The following is an 11,048-nucleotide window of genomic DNA, read 5'->3' on the forward strand; positions in this document are numbered from 1 at the left end:
TGATCATTTCTGTGACTGCAGCTCGAGGTTTCTATTATTTTGTCCAATCCCATTCATATCAATGAGGGTAGACTGAATACTAGTAACGCCTCCCCAAAACAGAATACAGTTGAACAGCACCACAATCTACACCCAACAGAAAAGAAAAATCAGTCAAAAAGTTGCTAAAAAAATAAAAATACTGAGTAACTGTTGTTGTGGCAGCATTCACCAGTTTACACATCACTGAACGGAGCATTAAGAGATATTTAAAACAATGCAACATAAGCAAATGTTAAGAATCAATGAGGCTGTTTTATTTTTTAACAAATAACATAAATAGGATAAATAAATATTTAATAAGTGTTCATAACACTGAAGTGATTCAGCTTGCGTGGGTTTCTCTGACAGGTTATTCCACATTAGAGAAGCCGTAATGAAGAATACACACACACACACACACACACACACACACACACACACAGCATAATAAGATGTGTGCTACAGGTGTGCTGTTGTCAGAGCTGATTGCTGTTATGCAACAAGATGATTCACTGTCAGCCTTGACACGTCTGCATAAGATTCACACTACAACACACACACACACACACACACACACACACACACACAGCCTCCTGAGCGCTTTAGTTTCACGCGTCTTTAATGAAGTCGTGGATGAAAAGCTCTTAAACACAGAACCTTGGAGGTGTTTTTGGTGAAGATGTGGTTGATGACACCATCACCACCAGTTCATCTCCTGAAAGGTGTCACTGGCTGTGCTGCTTTCAGCCACACAGTTTGGATGAGTTGAGGCAGCAGATTGACATTCAGTGAAAGAAAAACTAAAACTCAGTTGTCTTCTGTCTTTACTTTCTTTTCACTTAGGTAACCAGTGGTGGTACTTCTAAATATACATTAGTACTTCATGCTTGAATGTCAAAGTATGTTCAATGTCCGAATGTGAATATATTGTTTATATTATTATTATATGGCCAGAACAGCTACAAAATGGGTGCTGTGGTGAGTTTATATGTTAACTATAAATCAATGGATTATTACTACTGACTACTGTCTTATACCGTAGGTGGAGCTACATACACACTCTACTACAGGGGTCACTAATAGGCGGACCGCGGACCTGAAACCGATAATTGATAATTAATAAAGTCTATGTTTACCGGCACAGCTTTTCTAGCCTTTAAGGCACTCGTTCAGCGGTCCAGGAAACACAAAGACCAATTACATGCGTTGTAAATCCTAAACTGTATGTGTGTTCCTATAAGCGTCGCAACTCCAATGACATTTGCACACATATGGGAGAGAGACCCAACAGTCGAAGAAGTTATTTCACATGATGTTCTCTAAGAAGAGAAATGTGACAGCGAGACCAGAGAGACCAGAGTCTTTACTCGTATATCTTCATTCTTCCTACAGGCAGTTCAAAACCAGAATGTCTCATGTGTTCAGAGACTGTGATGTGAAGCGCCACTACGAGACAAAGCACACATCTTTTGAGCAAACGTACCCACTCACATCCGAGATGAAGACACAGAAAATAAACGATCTAAGAGCCCAAAATGATCAGAATGCTAACACATGAATTCACTGTCCAACAACGACGTAAACAGAGAGGAATAGAGCTGAAACAAGTGGTTTCAGTAACCACAGATAAAGTCCCTACACACCTGAATTAACTGAATTTAAAGCTGCAGGACAAAGACAATTCAGTTAAATTAATTTTTCTAAAATTAAGTACTTTATTTTAAGAGTCACATTTTTTAAAAGCTTACTGATATGTATTTTATTTTTGAATTCAGCCTACATTTTACTTGAAATAAGAACATGTATTTATTATTAGAGTATATATTATTTATAATTAATCCAGTTCAATTTGAAATCTGACAATAAATATTGTTGAGATATTATTCAATTGAACTTTCTTTATTTGATTCGACAGTCAGATGTTGACTACATACAGACGTTAATACAACTGTTGGCTACTTCATTATACATGGAACTAAATCTTAATGCAAGTTAAGACATTATTTGGTGTTCCGGACCTTTGGATGAGGAAATTCTCTCTAACTGGACCTCGCTAAACTTTAATTGAAAAGCCCTGCTCTACTATATCGTCACATTGACGATAACTGCTTGCTGCTATATCAATGCTCTGAATGTCGAATAAAGAACATTTAATATCAACCTTTAATACCACAATACTTCTTTTTGAAAGTGAAATGTGAATCCTAACAGTAACTTGTAACTCTAGCTGCTAAATGTAGTATAAATAAGAATATGTATTTCTTGAAAGGAAGTGAAGTAGAAGTGTAAGTAATGTACAAGCAGTACTTGATGGAGTACTTCCGCCACTTTCAGATGACGCACTGCAGCCTTTTTGCGCTCACATAATCAACCATTATGTTTCTTCCCATTCTGCCAAACTCATTATTTATTAAACGTCCTGAGGCGCGTCTGTTCCTGAGAACTTCTCTGCTGTTTATCGTCTTTGTTGGTTCCCGGGAAAGTCGGCCGGCTTCTCTGGCTCTGAACTTTCACTTCTCAGAGCTGTGTTCCCCAGCCTGAATGTGTCACAACACATTTTATATATCAAACCAAAAGCATACGGGATATAAAAAACTTTGGATTGAAACAGTGCTCACTGCAGTCACACAGAACCAAAAAGTAGTCATCGAGGAACATTTCTCTGTCTAATGTTTCGCCAAATAGATGATCCTGTTGTTGCACTCTGTGTTGTAATGCGTTTTATCACTTTGGATAAGAGCCTCGGCTAAAAGCCTGCAGTCTGAAGTGACTGATGACTTTGCTTTAACACGAACAGACAGATCCACAGAGAGCCGGCTGGGCTCAGACTGTTTGTAGTGAGGCCGACTAAAACCATGCTAATCTGAGAGCCGGGGGCCGACGGCCTCTGGACGGAACAGGTGGTCCCCTACTCAACACAGGAGCTAATAATGGGTGTGTGTGTGTGTGTGTGTGTGTGTGTGTGTGTTTGGGGAGGAATGAGCTAGTTACCCTGAGCCTGTTGGAAGGACGCATTTCTGTCTAATTTTTATACTTCTACAGAGACATGGCAGCACAACTTTAATTTATTTTACAGCACTGCAGTAATGTTAGCACAGAAGCAGGTAAAGTTACCACTAGATGGCTCCCTGCTAACTTAAATTCTTCTGCATATTGACTGCAAGAGCCACAGTTTTACATATAAAACACTGAAGGTTTGAAATGCTTCAAACAGCATTTTCAAGGGAAAAAAAGCATCAAACGGTCTGAAATTACTCCTGTACAATAGTCCAATCCTCTGCAGTTAGACGATATTACATTACATTACATTACAGTCATTTAGCAGACGCTTTTATCCAAAGCGACTTACAATAAGTGCATCAACATTGGTAATCAAAAGAACTACTAGTCACCAGAAGTCATAAGTACATTTCCTTTTCCAAACAAGCATCTAAGAGCATGAAGCAGAGCATAACTCAGAGCCAAAGTACAGAAACAAGAAAAACAGTTAGTGCTATAAGTAATATGAATACAATAAGTGCAACAAGCTAGTATGAATACAATAAGTGCTAAGTGGAAGGCTCAGGGTAGCACTTCCTGATATGCTTTTAACAGGAATAGTTTTACGTAAATGTTGCTGAAACTACTTCAAGGCTCTGAGGAGGATGCTAGCGTGACACGGAAGCAGTGCATTTAATGATATCTATATTTCAGTATAAAGTTGAAAATGTTCAGAGACTGTTAAGACTACAGAGGCACCCACATCTTCATGGCTAGCGTAGCTAATAAAAGCCAGTGAGCAGAGCTTTTATGGGGATTCTGCTGTTTCAGCTGCACTTAGCCAACAAAACAGTGAAGTGGCCGTTGTTCTGTTGTTAGGCATCGGCCAGTTCTGAGCTGGCTACGGCTTTAATGGACCACATAGTTCACCGGCACAGACTGCACCTCCTCATCGTTAGAGGCTAAATGTTCCTTCTTTTATAAGTAGAGAGGTCAAGCAAAACGACGTCACTTCAGAGGAAGTCTGTGAGAACATTTGGTCCTCGAAGAAAAACTACATAAAAGGAACACACACACACACACACACACACACACAAGTCAAGGCTACTTCCAGTGAGCAGAAGGACCGGCTGGATTAACCGGGTTATAATGACACACTGGAGCCCAGAGAACCAAGTGTTGATGCACGGTGTGTCGCGTGACCTCACTGCCACCTCCTCCCACGCAAATTAGGAATGAACTTTGAATTAATCACTCGGAGAGGCCGTGCCCATTTCCAACATCCCACAGTTATAGGCTACACACAAAGATTCACAGTGACACCTAGGGTTGCAAAATTCCAGGAATATTCAAAGTTGGAAACTTTCCATGGGAATTAACGGGAATAAACTGGAAATGTTGGGGTAATTAACTGTATTTACCTTGTCATATATGACAAAACAATATTTTGTTTTGTCATAAGCAGACATGCATGCAAACATTTCTAATACAAATTTTAAAAATTTAATTTTTTACTTAATCCATTTGTGAGTAGAACTTTATTCTTTCATTGAACAACAAAAACATGAACGTTGAATAAAATAGTGTATTCACTATTGCTCAAATGCAGTAGTGTGGCCTCAATAGCCCTGCTGTAGTGTGCATGTGATGAAAGAATACTTTCATTTGACGTATTTGATCACATCGGGTTGAGAAAGAAAAAAAAAGTGGTTTACAATAGCTAACTCCATCCTTTGCAAAGAAACACAGCATGGGCTGCATTCCATACATCTTTAAAATATAGTTTTGAACTACGTTTGTACTGCTCAGCCTTTCATTTGCAGTAATTACTTTTATTTATGATAAGTCGCCCAACTTGCTCTTTTTGATGGACCCCAACAGCCGCGAATCGTCGAGGTGATGGTGTACTTTAATATGGACATACATACATCCTACTCTCACTGCTGTAAAAAGTTAGCCTAGTGTATACAAATAAACATGGTATTAAAATGAACATGGCTTCAGTTTACCAAGTAATCAATATGCTAGGTAATGACAAAGACGTTCAAAAACGTTTACGTTTCTGGCAGACAATGTTCCCAACTAGCTGCATCCAGGGTCCAGCTGAGCTAGGCTTGCATAGTGTTATTCTCAACTACATTTAAGTTCCCTGTTATATGCTTTTGCAAAAAAAAAAAAAAAAGGTCAAAATTTCCAAAATTCCCGAGCTTAACTTCCCATGGAAAGTTTCCGGAAAATTACCAGAATTTTTCCACCCCTTTGCAACCCTAGTGACACCTGAGGCCTGCTTAGTCTGACTGTAGTGATGTTGATGGGATGGTGGTGGAAATAAGGGAAAGTGTTTGAGGTAACACATGAAACATCCTCTGATGATCCTTTTTCTGTCATTCTTAAAGAGGAACTCAACCCCAGAGATTAGGCTGAAGTGCCTCTCCCCCGTAAATCCTAAAACACGCAGAGCTCCCTCCATCGTCGCTTTACTCTCTTTGTGGACTTGAAATCATGCCATAAGTTACCCTTTCAATTAGCTCGTGCTAATCGCCAGCTCTAATGCTTATCGCTTGCACAAATTGCTAATGCTAATCACTAGGATGCTGAAAAACTGTCAAATAAAACTAAATGCCAAAGAACATCTGCAGGAAAAGAAACTGTGCAACTGAAAACAAAATCATGAAGCTACAACCAGCGGACGGTTAGCTTAGCACAAAGACTGTAAACAGCTAGCTAGCTAGCTCTATCTAAAAGTAAGAAAATCCACCTAAAAGCACCTCTACAACTAAACAACAACAACAACAACAGTAACATGTTATATCTCTTTTGTTTCATCCACACAAACAGTTCGGTCTTTATGCTAAGCTAAGGTGACTGATGAGGTGGTTTCTCTCAGAATGAAAGCGATAATTCCCCAGACTTCCTTAAAACCAGAGGATTTGTGACCAGAGGGAGCTGCTTAAGGACGCTTTGGTAATGTTTAGTGTGTTAGCATGTTTATGCTAAATGAGCTAACTGCCTGGTTGAATTTCAATGAATGTAAGTCTGTATCACCACTCATAGTCTTATCCCATCAAAAAGAACAAATCCTTCATCAGAAAATGTTGAATGGTGATATTAATAAGAGTTTCACATGAGTTTTATAACTTGTACAAAAAAAGATTAGGGGCCACATGTTCTGAGTGAAATACATTTTCCCATGTGGCCCTAATCCTTGTGAATCCTTGACTCATAAACATGAGAAGAATGAAGCTGTTTCATTGAATGCCTTTTTGTTCAAGAGAAAATCAACAGTTTGAACACAGCCTGAGGAGAGCTGAAGTTACTGTCACACAGAACATGAAGTACTTATTGTTTATAGTCAATATTTCACACATCTACACCAGAAACTCTTTACGAACAGCAGGGCCACCCACATTCAAAGCGCTGTGGATGTGGTGTTACTGTGTAAGCAAGGAGGTTGGATTTTGGCGTGTGCATGAGTGGGCGGGTTGGTGATGAGAGCGATATTACAGATAATGGAGGCAGTTCCGTGGAAGATACACTCAGACAACCAAACACACCGGCCTTCCCAGGAATCCAGCCCAGCACTCACAATAGAGCTGCACGCTGTGTGTGTGTGTGTGTGTGTGTGTGTGTGTGTGTGTGTGTGTGTGTGTGTGTGTGTGTGCATAATCTTCTTCCCTAAAAAAACATCCAAACATCTGGCAAAATGCGGCTCACCATAAAACATTTGCTTCCCTTTGATGCCCTGAAAGCAAATGCCAACTTAATTTGAATATTAAAATGTGTGTATGGGAGAAGATGTATTTATCTGATGATGATGTTGGCACAACGTTTTTCAGAGGAAAGGAAGCACACAGTTGGACAATATCCATACCGCCACTTTAATGATGCTGCATCTGCTGTCACAGACACTACTGTGCTTCTAATCCCTCATTCTTTTTGACGTATCGATGAGTTGGTTTACAGAAGGAAAAGTAGCCAGTTTGCAAAAGACCAAAGCATATTTGTGAACATTACTGGGATAAAGACATGTGATAAGTAGGTTCGGGTACACGGATATCAACACGACACCTGAGTTTTGGTACAGATATGGCCTGATGGTCAGACTGCTTTGCACTAACCACAGTCAGTAGCAACTGACCCCACACACACTGTGGTATTGGTTGCTACGGGTTAACCAATGAAATATGTAGATTTAAAGCTGCTAGAAACAATATATTATATATAAACCAAGCCAAACAAGAATGTTGCAAAACTAGCAAAGACTTCAGTCAGGGAATTTGTGACAAAAGAACATGTTAAGATCTGAGAAGGCCTTCGATGCTCACTACTACTACTACTACTACTACTACTACTACTACTTCTTAACTGTAGGGCTGCAAGCAGTGGTGGAAAAAGTACTCAGATATTTTGCTCTGTTACAAGTTAAAGCGCTGCATTCAAATTCTTACTGAAGTAAATATTGATGCATTCATGACTTTAATGTGTAATTTAAAGGTGGAGCTCATTTCAGCTACTTTATATACTGAAGTGTAGCTTAATCCATCAAAACGCATTAGTTGATTATATCTTGTATTTGTAATCAGAATCTGCAAAGTAACTAGAAGCTGTTCGATAAATGTAGTGGAGTAAAAAGGGCAATAGAGGATATTGCCCTTTTTACTCCACTACATTTATCGAACAGCTTCAGAGATGTCATGGTGTACTTGAGTAAATGTACTTAGTTACTCTCCACCACTGGCTGCAACTAAATATTCATACTATCTTAAATTGATCATTTTGTCTATTTATCTATTATTGTTTGGTTTGTGTCAAAATAAAACATCTGCAAGTTGTTTGTGTTATCTTGACAGCCATGTAAACCGCAACTATGTTTGATTTACTTTTAAAAAGGACAGAAAAAGTTGAAAATATTACAAATTTGAAAAGTTTAAACTGGTTTAGTGTTTCTATCTATCAATCTATCAGAAAAGAAAACCTTGAACATTATAATTTTTAGGAATAAATGCAGTGGGAGGCAGATGGTTCTCTCTCTCTCTCTCTCTCACTCTCTGACACACACTGACACACACACACACACACACACACACACACACACACACACACACACACACACACACACACACACACACACACACACACACACACATAAATACAGTGTAATCAGAGTCCAGGGCGATGCTCTGGAAGGTGGAGGTAGAGGGAATCAGGCTGGGAGCTTCTATAATTAGAGAGTTTAGGAGACACACTGCTGCGTTGTTGAATGTTTAATGTCAGACCTGCAGGCGTGACAGTCACAAAAAGCAAACCTCTGAGCCCCTCTTAACACACACATATCTACAAAACACACACACACACACACACACACACACACACACACACACACACACACACACACACAACTGAGCGTGTAGTTCCCAGCTGTTGTCTGTAACCTGAAGCACAGAATGACACGGGAACCCAAACCTCCTCTGGATGAGGTAACGGTCAAACACACGTGACGAGAGGGAGGAACTGCTGCCGACATGGACCGAGATTATTTGACCTTACACCCGTTCAAATCAATATGCTGTTGTTTTCAAAGGAATCCGGTTGGGGTCACCTTCCAACAGAATAACGTGCCGTGCTTTTGTTTGGCTACAATTGTATGAGGGATTTCAATTTTCAGTTAGTTATGCAGGGACAGGCCCTTACGTTTAAACTACCCTGCCTGCAGAGCTGTACCTGTCTTGAAGCATTATCATTTGGTTTCTTTCTGTCAATTCTTTGAGCACTTTTTGGTTAATAAACATACGTTTAAGAGGAAACAAGGTGTCGATAAAGATATCCAGGGGTTGAGGTTAGTTTAGAGTACCTCTCTCAAACCAGACCTGCACTTGTAAACAACTCTTTAGTAATAATTTTAATCAATAATGTATTTCTACGAGCGATGCCGACAATCAGAACATTAATAGACATTTTTCACAGGAGACGTTTTGACATCTTGTCATAGTAGGTTAAGTGCAGGTGAAACTGAAAACATTACTGATGGGTCAGTTCCATTTTGTGTCCCGGTATATTCCAGCATGCTGAATAGCAGGGCTTCCCCTACTGTAAGTGAACGCATTGTTAACGTTATCGGACACACCTGTGCTTTTTCCTACTATGACCCGTCACAATGTCTGCCGTGAAAAAGGTCCATTAATCAGTTCAATGCATTCCTTTTTTTAACAAATGCATAACTAAGGAAACATGTTTGATAAGGGTTGAATTTGAAAATATATATATATATGTGTGTGTGTGTGTGTGTGTGTGTGTGTGTGTGTGTGTGTGTGTGTGTGTGTGTGTGCTGAGCAGTGAGGTGGATGAATGATGTAATAATGACAAAGTTTCTAAATGACCTGAAATATTCTGGGAATGTGGCCTTATCAGTGGAGTGTTCATTAATATTATTATTTTTATTATTATTACTATTGGTCGAGGTCTTGGTATCGAATTGTGGATTCTAGCTCAAAGGGAGCACCAGCTGGGTTTCAGGACACTTCATGAAAGATGTTAAGTCATTAAAGAACATTTGTCCTTTCTTTTCAAGCTCTGTGCAGCTCATCTCCATCCAAAACAAACGTTAATAAAGAATACTTGCTGTTTGCCTCAGTTCTGCTTAATTCTCACACACCTTTTACACCCAGAGAAGCATGATCATAAAAATCTGTCCTCAATCCAAAATAAACCCACTAAATATCCACATAGCATTCCTGTGAGGAGTGTTTGTGGGGCTCATGTCACAGTACCAGAGCATCCCCTTCTGTTCTGAGCTCCACTGTCTCCTCACACAGAATCCTATGCATGTGTTTTCTTTCTCCACAGGAAGATACAGCATGTCCTCAGCCCAAACAGTGACCAGGGAGTGGCACAGCAGAAGGGGAGGTTTTTTAAAAGGGAGAAGACTTCAACTCCAACACATCCTGGATGACTTGGACAATGACTGTATGGTCTGAAGACATTTTGTTTTTAGAGTTTATGATTATTTCCCGACATGCAGCGGCTCTGAGACCTGGACACTGGTTTGTTTCCTCGCTACATGTAACACGGAGATATTATGGTCCGCACTGTGATAATTCGGATGGTCCTGGTCTTTGTCGACCCTCCTGACTGACAGACACAGATAATGTGACCGTCATGCTCGTTAATAACCACACAGAAAGGCTTTAAGGCGGCAAACCGCTACACTCCCTTTGAAGTGGCAGCTTCTCTTTTTATCTAACTGGTTCTATATAAAGCTGTAAAGCTCATTAAAATCCTCGACATGTCAGACTGACAGCTCATGCAGCAGAGATGCGTTCACTGCCGGGCCACTTACCCCGCTCAGGACCGGTTCTCATCGACGAGAGAGGCTGGGGGGAGCGATGCGACGCTCGCTTCCTCCGTGCGTTTCTCGATAAAGCTGGAAGCATAAAACACTCCTTCGTTCACGTGCCCGTCTCTCTCCTCTCGCGCTCGTGGAGCTCCCGGCAGGTGACCGCGGCCTTTTCTCTTTCCTGCGCTGCGCTCGCGGGGCGCTAAAAACTCAAAGTTAAATCTCCGCAGCTCGTCTCTCGCTCTCTCGCTCTCTCGCTCTCTCTCGCTGCCGCTGCCGCTGCCCTCTGACGTCGTGGAGGAAAGCCCCAGTCGGTGACGCCACGCCGTAGATAATACGGAAACTCCACCCCGAGTCGTCACCGCCCCTCAACTTCGTTTGCGAGAGGAAAAACTAAGGCGCGTTTATGGGAAAGAGGAGTCAAAAGGAAACTAACTGAGAAGTGTTTTTGTTTTGGTGGTGAAGTAAACAAAGAGCATTGTGTTCAACTCCAGGTAGCTGTTGTGTTTTATCACTGCACTTAACAGACAATAGTATCTGGAAGTGCTTTGTTACGGTAATCTTAGGTCAACCTATCACTTTAGTTACTTACTTTCACAAAGAAATCAGTTTATACAATTGAATTGGACTGAAGAGAACCAGATGTGTTTACAGCATTCAAAACTAACTCCACCTGGAGCAGCTACATTAAAATGCTGCTTATGCACTGATGTAT

General features: G+C 40.5%; 1 protein-coding gene across 2 annotated transcripts in view; it reads right to left on the reverse strand.

Moving 5' to 3' along the window:
* Positions 1 to 10,620, reverse strand: part of rnf19b (ring finger protein 19B) — a 34,649-nt gene extending 24,029 nt beyond the window's left edge. For both annotated transcript variants that reach the window (XM_068710884.1, XM_068710883.1), the window contains exon 1: positions 10,337 to 10,620. The gene's annotated coding sequence lies outside the window, so the exon portion shown is untranslated. The remainder of the gene's footprint in view (positions 1 to 10,336) is intronic.
* Positions 10,621 to 11,048: the final 428 nt, after the last annotated feature.

Source organism: Cebidichthys violaceus, unplaced genomic scaffold (assembly GCF_023349555.1).
Source record: "Cebidichthys violaceus isolate CVI_PGR_0920_01 unplaced genomic scaffold, fCebVio1.0.p SCAF_16, whole genome shotgun sequence".
Classification (NCBI taxonomy): Eukaryota; Metazoa; Chordata; class Actinopteri; order Perciformes; family Stichaeidae; genus Cebidichthys; species Cebidichthys violaceus.